This window comes from Stenella coeruleoalba (genome assembly GCF_951394435.1).
Source record: "Stenella coeruleoalba genome assembly, chromosome: 8".
Classification (NCBI taxonomy): domain Eukaryota; kingdom Metazoa; phylum Chordata; class Mammalia; order Artiodactyla; family Delphinidae; genus Stenella; species Stenella coeruleoalba.
Window position 1 is genome coordinate 22,676,206 of NC_137154.1, and position 16,434 is coordinate 22,692,639.

At 48.0% G+C, this 16,434-nt stretch overlaps 1 protein-coding gene across 3 annotated transcripts in view; it reads right to left on the reverse strand.

Annotated features, from left to right (window-relative positions):
- The window catches only part of LDLRAD3 (low density lipoprotein receptor class A domain containing 3), a 256,451-nt gene that overhangs the window by 195,886 nt on the left and 44,131 nt on the right, over positions 1-16,434 (reverse strand). Inside the window, exon 1 of one of the 3 annotated variants that reach the window (XM_079929696.1) lies at positions 2,060-2,105. The exons of the other annotated variants lie outside the window; for them this stretch is intronic. The gene's annotated coding sequence lies outside the window, so the exon portion shown is untranslated. Of the gene's footprint in view, positions 1-2,059; positions 2,106-16,434 lie in introns of those variants that run through there. 3 annotated transcript variants of the gene reach the window in all.

Consider the following 16,434-nt stretch of genomic DNA (forward strand, 5'->3'; position numbering starts at 1 on the left):
GTGGATGGCTGCTTCCCAACGAGTCATTCTGGAAAATCACCCATGGGCTATATTCCCTTTTACCCCCCTTCAAAACACAAATCAATTCTACAAAGAGCTGTGGCCACCCCTCCAGGTCCCCCTCCTGGCCAGCCCCTCTCTCCACAGGAGGTCACCACCCCAGTGGCCCATGTGGGAGCATCAGGGGCCCTGACTCTGATTAAGGGATATAAATCTAATTTGTCCTCGGCGAGGAATGTAGTAAGTCTCTCCAAGGCTTGCTGGGCTCACCATGAGCCCACAATTATAGCTGCTCTGGACTCCTGCTTCCACGCTCTTGGGTCTTCCAGGTGGCAGCAAGCCACACTCCCTGCTGGAAGACACAGAGCTCATTCAACGGCGGGGCACATGGAGCCAAAGCCTGGAGCCCAGAGCCCAAGGCTGGTGGGGCACCTGGTCACCAAGGTTTCAGAGTTGTCCCTGCAATCTCACTGGGTGGAGGGTCATCCCACAACCCGCCTCCTGGAAAAGGGGGCGGAAATTCGATGTTGTTTCAGGTTGAGCGAAAGGAACCAGACGCTCTTATTCTTGCCAGGCAAAAGTAACCTACGGTGTTGGAAGCCAGGATGGAGGGCACCATGGGGGCTCTGGGGTGCTGGTGACGGTCTGTTTCTCCATCTGAGCACTGGTTCCCCAGGTGTGTTTGCTTCATGAAAATTCACGAGCTCCCCGCTTAACATCTGTGCACTCTTCAGTCTGTAGGTTAAACTTTGTAAAAAGTTTACATCATAAAAGAACAGGTAGCTGCTCACAGGCACCGACTCCGTCCATTCTCGGTGGACTCTCTCCTCTCCCCCTTCCACAGCCGGAGCCACCAGCAAACTCACTGGTCAAAGTCACGCCAGCTCCCCAGGCCACAATGCCACCATCTGGTGACAGGCGGGGGACTGGCAGTGGAGGAAGGGGGAATGGAACGTCCAGCCTTTATTTTCAGTTGATTTGCTCATTTTCCCCTAATATCGAAACAGTCCCAACTCCTTTTCTCCAATGCCCCAGATGGCATCAGCCCAACCCTGATACACCCCAAGCATGCAGACTTCTCAGGCCGGGCACCAGGCTCTACGGGCCCATCCATCCATGGAACGTGGCTGAAGTACCAGCCTCCGGGAAGCATTTGCAAAGTCTGCACGGCCGCTCCAGCTCTCATGCCAAAAAGAGTCTGGCCTGGGCTGGGACTCTCCTCCTGGAAAGCCAATGCCATCTCTGGTTACCTTCAACCTCACTCCCCAAACTCTCTGGGGGCTCTTCTTGCCTTTCAGGGATACTTGGGTCTTCAACGAAATTTCCCATGTGGTTAGTTTGAGGGTTCCCCCCTTCTTTGGTTTTTTTGTTTGTCTTTGACAAGAAGAAAAATGTAAAGTTTATAGAAAACTATATGGAGAGAAAAGCAATCCCAAACGATTTATATTCGATGAACCGACAAACTAGGCAACCGAAAACAAACTAGCTGATCTCTGCCGGAGGCGGAGTGGAAACCCTGGATCTGGCTTTCTCTCTCTCTCTCTCTCCCTTGCTATAATCATGCTTTCAAACAGGCCCTGCCAAGTCCCCCCCACCGCTGCCCAGATGTTCAGGGAGAGGAGCCTCAGCCGCGGGGAAGGAAGGCTGATCGTAGCTCGCCAGCACCGAGCCTGTCACTTCCGGAGGGCATAGCACAGAAGCAGGAGCGGGTGACGAGAGCTACCCTGCCAAGGGGAGTGTCTGATTTTAAGAGCATCGGGGTACAAGCCCTCACCCGCATACTGCAGCCTTCCAGCAACTTCGACTGTCTGTGTCATCAAAGCCCAGGCTGGTGATACCATCCACACAGATACACTGCACTGCTGTCTCTCTGTCTCTCAGATCAACCTCTTGCGTTCCCACAAAACAAACAGCTTCTGCTCCAACCTCAGCCCAGACCAACTCAATCTCCTGCCACCTCCCCCAGGACAAATCCCAAACTTGTGTAAACATGGAAAAGGCCAGCTCCGAGAGCAGGGAGGCGGTGAGGTGTGGAAGGAACACCTCAGGCCACACTCACCAGGCCCAAGAATCACAGATCCACGGTTCAGCGGCAAGTCACAGATCCAAAGATCACACCACGAAAGCCTGAAAAGAAAGAACCAACTGAAGGCTTAATAAAAACAGTGTCTTTATTAAGGAAAAAAAAGGGGGCGGCAGCAAAACCCGACCCGGCATCAGCTCTCTTCCACTGCCTTCCAGATCCTAGCAGATAACACGTCCGCATGAGGAGGCGAGCCACAGCCTGGGAGTGTCCGCAAAACTGGCTGGGGGAGAGGGCGGAGGAAGACTTCAAGTAACCACCACTGTCAACTCCTCAACAGGAGGGAACACCTCCAACGCTCCCTCGGGGGGTTACAAACTCGTGAGGAGGGAAGGGGTTATTTTGTAAAACACCATCCAAAGAAATAGTTCTTCAAAGTCTGTACTCATAAGGCATCTGCCAAGAGGCTAAGAGGCCCTGCTAACAGGCACACAATTTCAGGAAAATGTCTGTTCTTTCCAAACCCCCCTGTGAATCAGGCACTCTCCTCAGTGCTGCTTAAAGAACAAGAGAGAAGAAGGCTCAGAAACATTTAGAAAATAACATATTGTTCAGAATGTCCATACAAATAAATCAGAACAGCCTTTCTGGCTCTAAATATAGCAAGTACCTATGGGCAAGCCAATAACATTTCCAAATTAACAAGTCACTTCAGAATTACAATGGAGAAGTAAGAATTTAAACACGGCATAAATTTCCATTTTCTGCCCCCAAGCACCAGGGTTGTTTTTTTTTTCTTCCTTTCCACTTTTTCCATCCATAGTTTTTTTTTTTTCCAGCTTCAAAATTCCCAGAGGTTCACATCTTTCAATAGAGATAGAGCACTCAGAATTGCTAACCTCTAGCGGATACCGAAGGAAGAATTCCTAATCTTAGAATATGGAAGGAAGCCATTCTAAATTTACTAGTAAGAAACCACCTCCGAGGCCAGCCATGATAAAACAGCAGACTCTGAAGTGACGGATTCCCGATGCCGGTGACAGGCCACCACCCAAACGCCTCTTAGAAGTGATACCTACATTTATGGAGCACCCACGATGTGTGAAGACCTGCACTGGTACTTTCCATATGTTACTTAATCCACACTGCATCCCTACTGAATGGCTTTTATCCCCTTTTTACAGGGGAGGAAATTGAGACTCAAGATGACAAACGAGTGAATGAGAACTTGGATGCAAAATCAAAGTCATCGTGGCTCCCCAAAGCTCTCTTTCTTTACCACCACTGTACTCTCAAAACAGCACAAACAGACCTCCTTATTACGTAGAAAACACAAGCTACGGTTGCTACAGGTCTCTCTCCACCCTTTCAAGGTCCTAGTTTGCCTATTATTGGAAGAGCAGAACTTCTGATGCACAAATCGTAACAATATACATCTGAAGGGTTGGGGGACCATCCAGATGTGAAACTGGTCTGCATGGCAACTGCCGAGCTCACGGCTAAACCACTGCAGCTGATGTTCTCCTGGACGATGACGTCTTGCCACTGCATTGGGTCCATGGAACAAGGTGCTTACGTTTAACATCTACCCGCTCCCCACTGCGCGCTCTGTTTGCATGGTACGCGTTCATCCAACTAACGGATTCATTCATTCACCCACAGAGAACTTACTGGGCACCTAATATACTCAAGACTGTGGGGGCTACAAGGTTGGGGCACATTCAAAGCCTACAGTTGACCAGAAGAGAGGCATGTGCGCCTAAACAGCTGGAAGTATAAAAGTTGGGGTCATAAATGCCACAAGAAAGGAGAAGAAAATGGGATGTAGTCATCACTAAGGAGGAAGAAATGTATTCCAAGGAAGCATCGTGGAGTGCATCATAGAGCAGTTCTCAACCTGGCTGGTTTTGCAGCGCCGGGGTGGGAGGGGGGCGTGGGGCTGTAGACGTGCATTCCAAATGAAAGGTTAAGCTAAGCAGAGGCCCGAAAGCAAACCGTCACGAGGAACAACAGACAGAAGGCTGAGAAAAGCTTTAAACGCCAGACTACAGAGTTTGGACTTTACTTTGTACACAACAAGAAACCAACAGCATCAGTTTCAAGCTGCGGAGTGACAGGAGATGAGTGACACTTCGGGTCAGTTAACCTGGCACCCCTACCTAGAGAGACACCGGGGGTGGGGAAAGAGGACGGTAATCCAGCTTGGGAGCTATTGGACATTTTTAGGCATCTGTTTGGGAATCAGAGTTGGGTTGGACTTTACTAACTCCAACATACGTTCCCCCCTCTAACAAGAACTATTACGAAAAGCTGGTCAAACTTAAAGTAAATAAATACAGTGAGTCTCTGCGACTATTTGCTGAAGGAAGAGACAACCCAAGTCGTCAATCTTTGGCTTAGAAAACAGCAGATGGTATTTTTGGCAGGAGATCCACTGTCCTAGTTATATGTTTTGCTCAAGCTAATGCTGCACTTTGTTTGTATTTCTTCATCCTGCACCCCTGGAGCAAGGGGCAGGCAATCCCAAAGTGTAACGAGCAATAAAGGAAGCTGTACTGGGCTTCGAATTTGAGCATTCGGACAACCCAGACACAAGTACACTGGAGCAGATTATATTCTTCCATCTCCAGTGCTGGTGGTATTTGGGGGAGGGTTGTTGCTGAGCACTCTGTAAACAATTCAGACCAGTTTCCCTCAAATCTTCAAAAGACAACAACAACAGAGAGAAAAGCATGGAGTAGAATCAGACAGTGATAAGTGGTGATGTATGCAAAGCTGGAAAACTTCTATACTGGTTAACAGATTTCTGGAAAATAAGTACTAAGTAAGACAAATAAAACTAGCTTTCTGAAAACTGTTTTTCTAGACTTGCCTTTTGATGTGCTCCTTTCTGCAATAATAATAATAATAAAGGAACTCTTGCAGGAGATGAAGTGACTCAGCATTTTCTGCATGGATTAAATTTCTGCTACTTTCTTGTGAGCAAATCAATAACAGACCCAATGGCATTTGCATTTCAACAGCACCAACCCACTTAGGATGGTGCACGGCAGGGATTATAATCAGGGTGGGAGAGCCATCCTTTCCTAAAGAGTTTCATTTCATCCTTGCGATCCCACTTTACTCCTTTTGACAGAAACCTTTGGCAGGAGGAAAAACCATCTCTATTCTAATGGAAACTAATTTTTCAGGTATGGAAGTGAAAAATAATACAGGACTGTCTTCTGGATTTTTTTCCAAGCCTCCTTTTCAGCCAGGTGACCAGGACAGCCAACCAAATCCTGCAAATGGAATTCATCAAAAGCCTCGCGGATGATGTCTGATTCCAAACCAGTGGACCTCAACTGTAGTTTGGAAGCATTTGATTTAAGGAAACAAAAAAGGTCAGTCTCAGAGCAGAAAAGGGAGTTTCCTAGGAAGTGATGCCAAGAGAAGAAAATGAACTCTTCAGGGAAGTTCTAGGAAGAAAAAAAGGTGGAAGCAGCCACACATAGGAGTTGGAGAAAGGATGGGACACGAGAACAGTAGAAAATCCATTTCCCTGGATCCCAGGAAGCAGGATGACAGTGAAAGTGTGGAACTAGGCCTTGATCTCAGACTGTTGGACAAAGGAGAAGAAAACACCCAGGAGGGAGATACCTGACACAGTCCCAGGAGAAGAAAAAGGAAGGTAAGAAAACGGTCCATTAAAAGAAATAAAAACACTACAGAAACTCTTTTCATAACCAGAGTTGTAAGAGACTGCCATATCGCCAGAGCTGTAATTCTGCTGTAAAAACATGTTTTTAAAAATAAGGCCTCCATGGAAATAGAAGCCCAAGCGGGAAAGCCTACAAGGAAAACAAAGCAGCACTTCTTCTTCACACAGCACAGTTTCCTGCAGAAACACAGTGAATGAGAGCCGATGCATTTTTGATGAAGACAAAACAAAGGCCTCAATTCTCTGGAACACGCTTATTAATACTTAGTCAGTTACACACCGGCCTTTCCCAGTTGCCATCTCCCAGCCCATAAATATTTAGGAGAAGCAGACACAGGCGCGCACACACACACACACACACACACACACACACCCCATACATGTGCCCAACACATGCACACACATATGCACGCACACTTGGTCACATGCACGCGTGCACACACATAGAAAATATTCTTTCTCACCTAGCAGGAGGGGGACACCCACAGAATTGTCCATGAATTTACAAACCCAACCTTGCAAGTGGGAGCACTTAGAGCCTCAGCTCCCACCGTCACCACAACCAACTCCCCAGGGAAAGAATCTCTGTCCCGCTTTCTCTCTCTCTCCAGATTCTAAATTCCTCCTTTTATTTTTCAAGCCTTCCGGAGGTCCCAAGGCCAAATAAAAATCCCACCCTCTTTAAGAAACCCTGGACTTGGGCTGAGTGAGGCTTTTCTTTAGCTACAACCCCACTCCCCTCAGTGGCACCCACTGCAACCGACCCGCCTTTTTCAGGCCTCGGGGTGTATACACAAATGGCTTTTGGAAAGAGAAAAGGATCTGACCCAATCTGATCACCAATACTGCCTGGTTTGTGTGGCCAAGCCTTCTTTACAACTGATAAATAATATGCCCTCCGCAAATATAAATGGTACCGATGACAATTACCATTTATTGAGTGTTCCCCATGTGCCAGACGCCTTTACAAACATCTAATATTTATAACAGCTTTAAACGAAGGAATCATTAGCTCCATTTCACAAATGAGGAAAGGCCGCTCGGGGAGGTTAAATAGTCTGCCCAAGGTCACAGGAGTAATTGAGGATCTGGGATTTATACCAGGGCTGGATCTGCTGACACTTTATCTTCTGCTGGATTCTTCCATCTGGCCCAAAAGGGTACGCCCAGCCATCTCACACACACCGCCCCCTGCCCAGCACCCCACAGAACAAGAAGCCTGCATGTCAGCCACAAGATTCTTCTGTAGCTTGCTCAAAACAGAAAATTTACGAGGATTTTACAAAAATCACTAGTCTGCAGAGGCTATGAAGTGACTTCCAGTTTTAAAAACTGACAAGAATCTCCCCAGAGCCAATTATTAGGGCTGATGTAAGCTCATAAAACAGACCATAAAACCGTTTTTTCTGTTATATTAGTTCTGTGTTTTCCTCTTCCAGAGGCCTGTCAGAGGGAAGAGTGCTACAGAGATGCCTTTCTGAGGCCTGTGGTCCACCACGCCCAGGATAGCCTGCAGACTTGTGTCTTCTTTGCCTCTTCCCCTCCTGCCTCTCATCAGAGGCTCTCAAAAGTTTGTGCAAAGAAAACATCATCTACCAGCCTCCTCTACCACAGGGCGATCTCAGATGGGTCCCAAGAGCCCGTTCTCATTTACTTAAACGATTGAGATCTCCGTCTCCCAGTTACTCGATCCTGCAACTCCGGCCAGCAGATATAATTGCAAAGCAGGTAGGCTAAACTCACCCATCGGCCGATTCGGGTGCCGGCGAATGTTGCAAATTGCAGGGTATAAATTTAGCAGGGTTGGGTCTTGACACACATTCCTGCAAATTACATGTTCCCTTGCTAGTAGAAAATACATTAATTACTTCGGGTGCATGCACTATGTCCACTTACTCCGGGCTTTCAGGAGAGGTGAGAGCAACTCAGAGGAGTCTATGAAGATTAAAGCATAAATATACAATGCCTGCTGGGGAGGTGGGACTTTTCCAAAGCTCTTGCAATCAGAATTGTTAACTTTTTCCCCACAGATTGCGAGTCACCCAGGCCCACTGTGAGGGGCTGAGACAAAAACAGGGGATGGGGAGGGGCAGCTTTGCACAGGGTGGTGGTGTAAGAGCAGCACCTGCCTCCCTCTTGAGCTAAAAGTGCTACCTACCCTGCAAGCAGCAGAACAGGCACCGGTGCAGCCAGGCCGATGCAGCTGGAAGGGAGGTCTGGGTCCCTGGGGCTGAGCCCATCTGGAGATTTCACCCTGTGCAACAGCGCACGAGCTACGTGCCAGACATTGAGTTAAGGACACAAACCCTGCATCTGCCTATGATCCTTCACTATAGCCGCGCGAGTGGGGATGGAACTCGCACTAACTTTACGGAGGAGGAAACCGAGGCTCCGAGACTAAACACTTTGCCCAAGGTCACATAATCCGAGTAGTGAACCGGGTTGGTGTGACTCTCAGACTCATTTGGTGAAATCCCGGGAGCTGCAGCATCTGCTGAGGGGCAGCCAGCCCCAGATGCCCGTCAGGGCTCTGGGGAAGGAGAAAACACCACATGTCCATTCAGAGCCTCCTATGTCTCGGGCACACAGCGGGGCACCTTCACCGAGGCCGCTCTGTTTAATTCTTGGGACAACTCTGGAAGGTGTCCCATCTTCTTGACCTCACCCATGAAGAAACCAAGGCGAGGGGAAGTCAAGACCATCCGGCTAATAAGTCGCAGAGCTAAAATTTTAACCCACTTAAATTCAAGGCTTTTTCCTCTAAACTAAGAGCCTAATCTGTAACTTAACTGTCGCCATGCAGCCTTCGCAATTCAGGGAGAAAAACGATGAAAGGAGACCGAACGGCTGGAGCCAGAGAACATCGAATGGTGCCACCACAAGGTCCCAGAGCCCGTGCCGCGTGGAGAGCAAGCAGGCTGTTTTCAAGCCACGACTACAGCGGACACTGGTGGCGGGGTTGGTTTAAGTTACTCAGCGTCCATTTCTCCCTCTGCTTTATTGGAATTACCTCTCTCTCAACGGCTATGCTATAACAGGACCATAACCAGGAGTCCTACACTCTCCAGCCGAAGGGAAGTGGCGTGATCTAAGCTGAACAGATGCTCCCTCCCTGGAGTGCGACTCCTGAGAAGAGGAACAAAGACACTGAAAACACTCCATTCCTTGCAAGAAGCAGGACGCGGCTGGACCAAATCTCTCTGCCGCCACTCAGCTTGGAAAGCTCACAGGCCTCCGGACTGAAGGAACTTCTACTTTAGCAGGAGAGCCAGGCTGAGAAAACACAGGTAATGTAGAAGGAAAGCAACACATGACTCCCACAATGGCAAAATCTGCGTGCAGTCTACACTGCCACAGAAAAAGGGTATTGGGAGGGAAGGTGGCGGGCGTCCAGAGGGGGTGCGCTCACTCTGATAGGAGACACTGCCTGGACCAGCCAGATAAGTTAGGTCAGGCTTGGCCACCAGAAGAGCGCCTTGTCACAGCCAGATCGCCGTCCCGTCACATCTACTATTGATAGGATGTTTCCTTTTAGTCATCATAATTGGGTGGATTAATTAAACTTGGAATTCTTGAGCACTCAAGGTTATGACCTCAATCCTGACTGCAGGAAATTGCACATTCTTTGTCTTAATTGGAAATGTGTACGGTTTTACCTAACAAAAATGTGTATGGTAACCTAATAACACTCGCAAGGTTACTCTATACCAGACAGCTAATGAATAAAGTTGACACAGTTATATAGGAAATGGCTACCATTACATTAATAAATTTGTAGGATGATGGCGAGCTTCTGTTGCATAAACACCACCTCATTACCTAGGTGGTCCCTTTCTAATTCTTTTCTACTAGGAAGTGGGAAGCAATGGATGGGGTGGGTGTACCACAGGGCCCCTTGACCCACCTAAGCAACCCAAGACCTTGTGAGACCCCGTCTGTGAAGTGAGACCCATTGTCCTGCAGCCAAGTGGGAGTCTGGTGGGGCCTGATGCCTGGATTAGGAAGACCCAATGTGGCCCTGGGTGGCTGCTAAGACACAGAGCCAGAGCTAAGCGGGAAAAAAAGCACCCAGAGGAGATGGTGCTAACTGAGGCTATCACTGGGGCTCTTCTGCAGGCAAGGCAGTAATAGTAACAGAATAATGCAGTACTAGCCACGACTCTAGTTGTTAACAAAAGGATGACACAGGAAGCAGCCACAACACAGGCATGAAGCAGTGAGCTATCGGACTCCTGTTCTGCAGGAACCATGCCAGACAACAGTCTCTGCTCCTGGCCATTCAATACCGGGGACACGAATGGGTGTTGGATTTCTGGGAATTTTTCTAATCCACAGAAATGACTACAGTTGTGCACAAATAACATCTTACAAACATGTTATCCACAGTGATGCTTAGGATAAACAAAAACCTGGCCACAACACAAATGCCCCAAATTTGGGAGTGCTTAAATAAATTATGGAACATCTCCTGGACAGAATTCAATACAGCCATTAAAGCTCGTGCAGAAGAACTGGTGACTGGAAATGGAAGCATCCTCCTTAGATGGAGAGCAGCTCAGTTAAGAGGGGTCTTGTGTGGTTTCAAAAATATCAATTAGTATTAGAACAGACAACCTAAGTTAGGAGACAATGTAAAAGCCTATTGTTTTCATAATATAGACTACAGAAAATAAAGCTAATAAAATTTATAATGACGAACAGAGTTAGGGGAAAAACTGAGGATAAACTAAAATAGAAATGTTTTAATGAACAGAAAAATGTTCACCATGTAAATATTTAAAATGAAGTTTTGTTTTGTTTTGTTTTTATTGGAGTATAATTGCTTTACAAGGTTGTGTTAGTTTCTGCTAACAATGAAGTGAATCAACTATAAGGATACCTATATCCCCTCCATCTTGGACCTTCCTCCCACCCCCCTCCAGCCCACCCATCTAGGTCATCACAGAGCACCGAGCTGAGCTTCCTGTGCCTTACAGCATTTTCCCACTAGCTAGCTATTTTACCCACGGTAGTGTATATATGTCAATCCTAATCTCCCAATTCGTCCCACCCTCCTCTTCCCCCACTGTGGCCACATGTCCATTCTCTACGTCTACATCTCTATTCCTGCCCTGCAAACAGGTTCATCTGTACCATAAAATAAAGTTTTAAAACTATGTATACATACAAACACATATATAACATGTCAGAAAGGATAATACACCATTTTTTTCTGAATGGTGGGATTACTGGTGATTTTTATTTTCTTCTTTCTGATTAACTGTATTTTCCACAACAAATAGCAATAAGAATAGCAATACACGTGATTTTTCAGAATTTTAATGGGGGCCGAGACCATCATAGAACCAAACTGTCAGAGAGTACATCAAAGTAGGTTAGTTTTGACTCTGAAGAGACAGTTTCCCCTAATAATTCAATTAAAAGATTTTTTGACAAAGTAACTATACAGTAATGCATAAAAGAAGCTCATTAATTAAAGAATTCCTCCACAGAATCTTTCTGAAATAAGTGGCATCCTTAATGTGTGACTTGGAAATAAATGTAACGGACACTTTACATTTCGAGCATGCCTGCATGACACCCAAATCACAAAATGTTGTGGACATTCACCTGACCAGTCAGACTCAGAGTCATTTTTTTCTCCAAGCTCTCATTCCAGCCATAATCTGCGTTTCTGGGCAGCTCCTTCATAGAGCAGGTACCACTGAACAGGCAGAACACACAGCCCTCAAGTCTGGGTAAACCGATTCTACCACTTCGACAGCCAGCATCGCCTTGGAGTGTAAAGGGCACAGGGGTCCCACTGCCTCACCTCCTGCTCTCCGATTCACCCCCCTTCCCTCCCGGCTCTGGCCCCCATCCTCTCTGTCTGTACCATCACTGCAGCATCCTACCCAATCCCTGCGCCCCCAAGCTCTTCCTCCCCTCAGTCATTTTCACAGAGGGCTCATCACGTCACTGTCTCCACTTCATGTCTCCCCACCTCCTCCACCCAAAACCCCACTGGCAAGAAGATTCATGGCCCACATGATGCAGCTTCCATCCACCTTCTATCTGTATCATCCACGACTAAGTTCCAGCTATCCCCACACAATCTTCCATTCTCTAAACATCCTTTTTAACGATATGAAATAGTTCAAGCATAAAAAGCAGCACAGATTTTGACGTAATAGATTCTCATGGACCCAGACCAAATTCACAAATATTAACGTTTTGCCGTATTTCATATCTTTTTTAAGGAATAAAATACTACTGAGATGGATGGTTGAGAGTACCCCCCCCCCATCATCCCATTCCATTCCACTTTCCCCAGAGGTAACTACAAACCTGCTGTAAATCTTCTTTTCAGGTTTTGTACTTTTACTACAATAATGTGTGTGTATATATTCATGTACATATGTATACGTGCATACACTATGTATGCGTGTATATATAATTATGTATCTATATATACACACTATACACATACACACTAGACAGACAGACAGACAGACCGTCCTGTTTTGCGTGGTTTCAAAATAAACTCAAGTGGCATATACCATATAGATCCTTTCTTTTTCCCACTCTAAATTTCTGGAAAGATTTATCCATGCCTGTGTGTGAAGACCTAGTCCCCTAATTTTAGTTGCCAGATAGCACTCCACTTTAGGAGAACGCCAGCATTTATCTACTAAGTCCCCTTAGATGCACACTGAGACCATTTCCAACGTTTCACCACTGCACCCAGAGCTGCCGTGAGCATCCTGGTAGACGTCTCCGCAGGCACAGTCAGAGACCCCCTCCTGAGCGACAATGCCTGGTCTGTAGCACACGTGGCTCAACCCTCCTAGGGCCCCTGAGGAGCAGGTCACCACTGTCGCCGTGCCAGACCCTGACGTCTGCTGACTGAACCCGAGGCGGGCCTCCGATCCCAGACGGGGTTACCAGGGGCCAGTGACACCCATGGCGTGACCAGAAAAGACGAGCAGGTGGCACACATGCCTCCCCTGGGGTCTTTAGGGCACAGCGGGCCAGTGAGCAGGGAGCTGAGTGGGAAGGGCATGAGGGAGACAGGACTGGGCGGCATGGACGGGAAGCTGAAGGAGGCAGTGGGCAGGACGAGAGCACAGCGGGCGTGCAGAGCGAGGCCAAGGACACCAAGAGGAAGCGACCACACAGGCATCGAGACAGATGGGGAGAGAAGCGGCCTCCGTCCTGGAGAGCCTTCTGGTTCCGGTCCAGGCCCCAAAGCAGTAGCCCTGCTTTAAGCTCCTTTAAAGTTAATCTGGTTGACTTTCATCAGCGAGGACGTCCTTCAAGGATCAGTTAACATCACCTCCGCCACAAAGCCTTCCTCAATCCAAGTGATGGAACCAATCACTCCTCCCTCCGTGCTCTCGGCACCTTCCTGTCCCTCTCAGAACGTAGGCTCAGTTCTAGGCTGTGTCCTGTTAGGTGGTTCCAAGTCTGTCCTCTGCACAAGGTTGTAAGGGCCCCATGGGCACGCCCGTTCTGCCATCAATGTCTCCCTTGCAATGCCAGGCACAGGGCTTTGCATGCAGTAGGTGCTCAATCAGTGTTTCATGACTGAATAAGAGCTGTGAGCCCCTTAAAAGCAGGGCCCATTTTCAGCAAACCTCCTAGCTTCACAGTGTCCAGCAGAGAGCAGGTCCTCATTGAATGTGTGAACAAATGACTGAAACGTGAGCTGCTGTGGGCAGATGAGTCTGCCCGAACTACCCTCCCAGGGCTCATAGCAGTGAGCAAATTTCAAAGTGGAGGTGACCAGGCCAAAGGATAATTTATCTCCCTATAGATGCTAAGTGTCAGTTAAACGGCTGTATTTAATAGGGCCTGACTTCAATGGGCCATTTTGAACAAAAGCAATAACTGCTCCAGTAATGAACCTACTTTAAATCGCTATTACTATTACTACTCTGAGTCCACAGGATTCCTTGAGCCATCAGACCAAGGCCCCAGGTTAGAGGATCTGCCGCCTTTACAAACCACGGGCCCCCGGGCTCCCTGGAGCCACAGAGGATGTTTTTCAAGGGAATCCAGGATAATCCTCTCCAGAGGCTCATTCTAGGATTGTTTATTGGTTATTATTATTATTTTTTAATCAGCACGCCCAACAGGCTCTAAGTGATTTCACATAGCTGCGCACACAAGTCCGATAGAGACCGAGTATGCTATGGCTGAAAGGAGGCTGGCGGGAGGGCCTCAGAAAAATCAACCTCGTATTAAATGTGTTTATTCAATTTCTTGGGCCCATCCAATACTTATTAGCCCCTAGGAATGTGTGCAAGCATCAAAGAAGCCGGGGGGAGGGGGAGGGGGGAAGTCCGTATCTGCCAGGACAGAATGTAATCTGTAACAGACACGCACAAAAGGCTGAAAACTGGATGACAAAGGAATCTGTACAGCCGAAAACCAGCCCTGATATCGTCAGTTCAAAAGGGAGATGGAGGGCTTCCCTGGTGGCGCAGTGGTTGAGAGTCCGCCTGCCGATGCAGGTCGGGACGCGGGTTCGTACCCCGGTCCGGGAAGATCCCACGTGCCGCGGAGCGTCTGGGCCCGTGAGCCATGGCCACTGAGCCTGCGGGTCCAGAGCCTGTGCTCTGCAACGGGAGAGGCCACAACAGTGAGAGGTCCACGTACTGCCAAAAAAAAAAAAAAAAAGAAAAAAAAGGGAGGTGGAAAACACCTCCTCAACCCCAGTAATTCCAGGAACAGAGAAAGAGGGACGTGAAAGACAGAGGCTTAGGCTCGTGCACTCTTACACGCCCCGTGACTGCCCTTCTCCGGTGAACATCCTTGAGGTCACTTGGGTGAGTCAACTCCCTTTGGGAAGACCTGCAGATCTGAAAAGGCAGGAAGGTCCAGTGCCCGTTACCAGGGTGGCTCCTCTAAACTTAACCCCTTAATTAAATGATAAGCAAGGAGGACACCGTGGTGAAAAGCACGAGGTCCAGAGTCAGGCACCCCTGAACTCGGGTCCCGGCCCCATTCCTTCAGAGCTGTGAACCCTGAGCAAGTGACGTGAGCTTTCAGTGCCTCCACTTCTGATCTGTCAAACAGGGATAAGAAAAGTCACCACCTGATCATATAAATGGCTGTCATTTTTTGAGCATATATTATGGGCCATTCTACACGTGAAGTGCTACGCATATACTGTCTGTCACCCCATGAGGCGAGGACATCACCATCCGCGGTTGACAGAGAAGGAAACTGAGGCTGGGAAAGGAAGCAAACATTCCCAAGGTCACACCGCGGGCAGGTGAAGGAGGCAGGACTTGAGGCAGGTCTGCCCCATCTCAGTCTCAGCAGTGTCTTAGCCTCTACGTGGGGTTGTTGGGAAAGTTTCAGTGAGACTTGAAACCCAAACCTGTTTCTGTTATTGTTTTATCAAATATTACTTATATTTGCTGCTCGGATTCCCTCTGGCGTGGTCCCTGCCCCCTACCCTCTCAATCAGGGCAGGGAGGTCATCAATTCCTGATCAAGAAGCAGGCTTCCACCCACACTGAAACAGTGCACAGCGGGCTCTCAGTGCTGTCACCCAATGTCAGTCCAATGGCAGATGCCCTCCTAGGCAGGTAGGGGCCCTGGGAATCCGGCTGAAGGCCAGACCACTGGACAAACAGGCTGCTCCTTCCACCTCGGCTCCAGATCCCTAACTAAACAGGAGGTATTCTGTCCCTGAGGTGGGCCCCCTTTAACCAGCACTAAATTCATAGTGAGAGGGAGAAAAGAAAACCTTGACTCCACGTGAGCCCTTTTTAACACAGGAAACGGTCCTGTTAGGAAGGAGCAAATATTTATGCACATAATTAACTAAGGAGGTAGAGTGTTCTGTCCAAAAGTTGAGCAAAACTTGGTGAAAAAATAGCCCTGCCCATGAAATGGTCTCTCACAGACCCGGGAGCAGACAGCAGGGCTGAATCAGCCCTTCAGTCCTCCGAAAGGAACCCTGTAGCAAAGGTACCAGGCACTTAGACTAACCGGGACTTTGGGTACCTCCACTCCCCACTCCCTCCCCATCCTTTACCTGGGGAAAAATTCTCTTCTATTTGTATCTCTGACCAGGGCTGTTTACTCAGGGCACAATTGATTGCCACCAACTGGCTAATGCAAGAGCTGCAGGGGAACCCAGCTCCTCTTTTTTCCCTAATTGCCTGTTTGTATTTTCCTAATTTTCTATCATCCCCTATGTCAAATTTTACTTCCAGTAGAAGGGCTAGAAGCCAGGCAACTAGGAATTTCTAATGTTTTTACTCTGCAATGCTCAGAAAATAGCATCTTTGCCTGAAAAATAAACACACAGGGCCTCCTGGATAAGCTGCGGCTGCACCGTGTGTCCTGGACTGGATACTGGGCTCAATGCAAGACCGCAGTCAGCCCTTCTCTGTGTCCTGAGCTTTCCAGCAACCCAGGCCCCGCGAGAAGGTGTTTATAAGGAGGCTATTCATGACCAGTACCTTTTCTTAACCCCAAATTCCACTCACTCTTTTAAAAAGAACACCCAGCATCTTGGCAAGCACAGTTGACTGGGCATCAGAAGACCCAGTCTGTAGTCTCAGCTCAGCCACTAACAAACTGTGCAACCCTGCACTCACTTCTTAAGCTCTGGGACTCGGTTTTTTCATCTGTCAAAGGGAGTGGAATCTATAAAAGTGTGGATTATGGAATCGATTTGGTGGGTCACATGCAGCAACTTTTTAAAGAAATA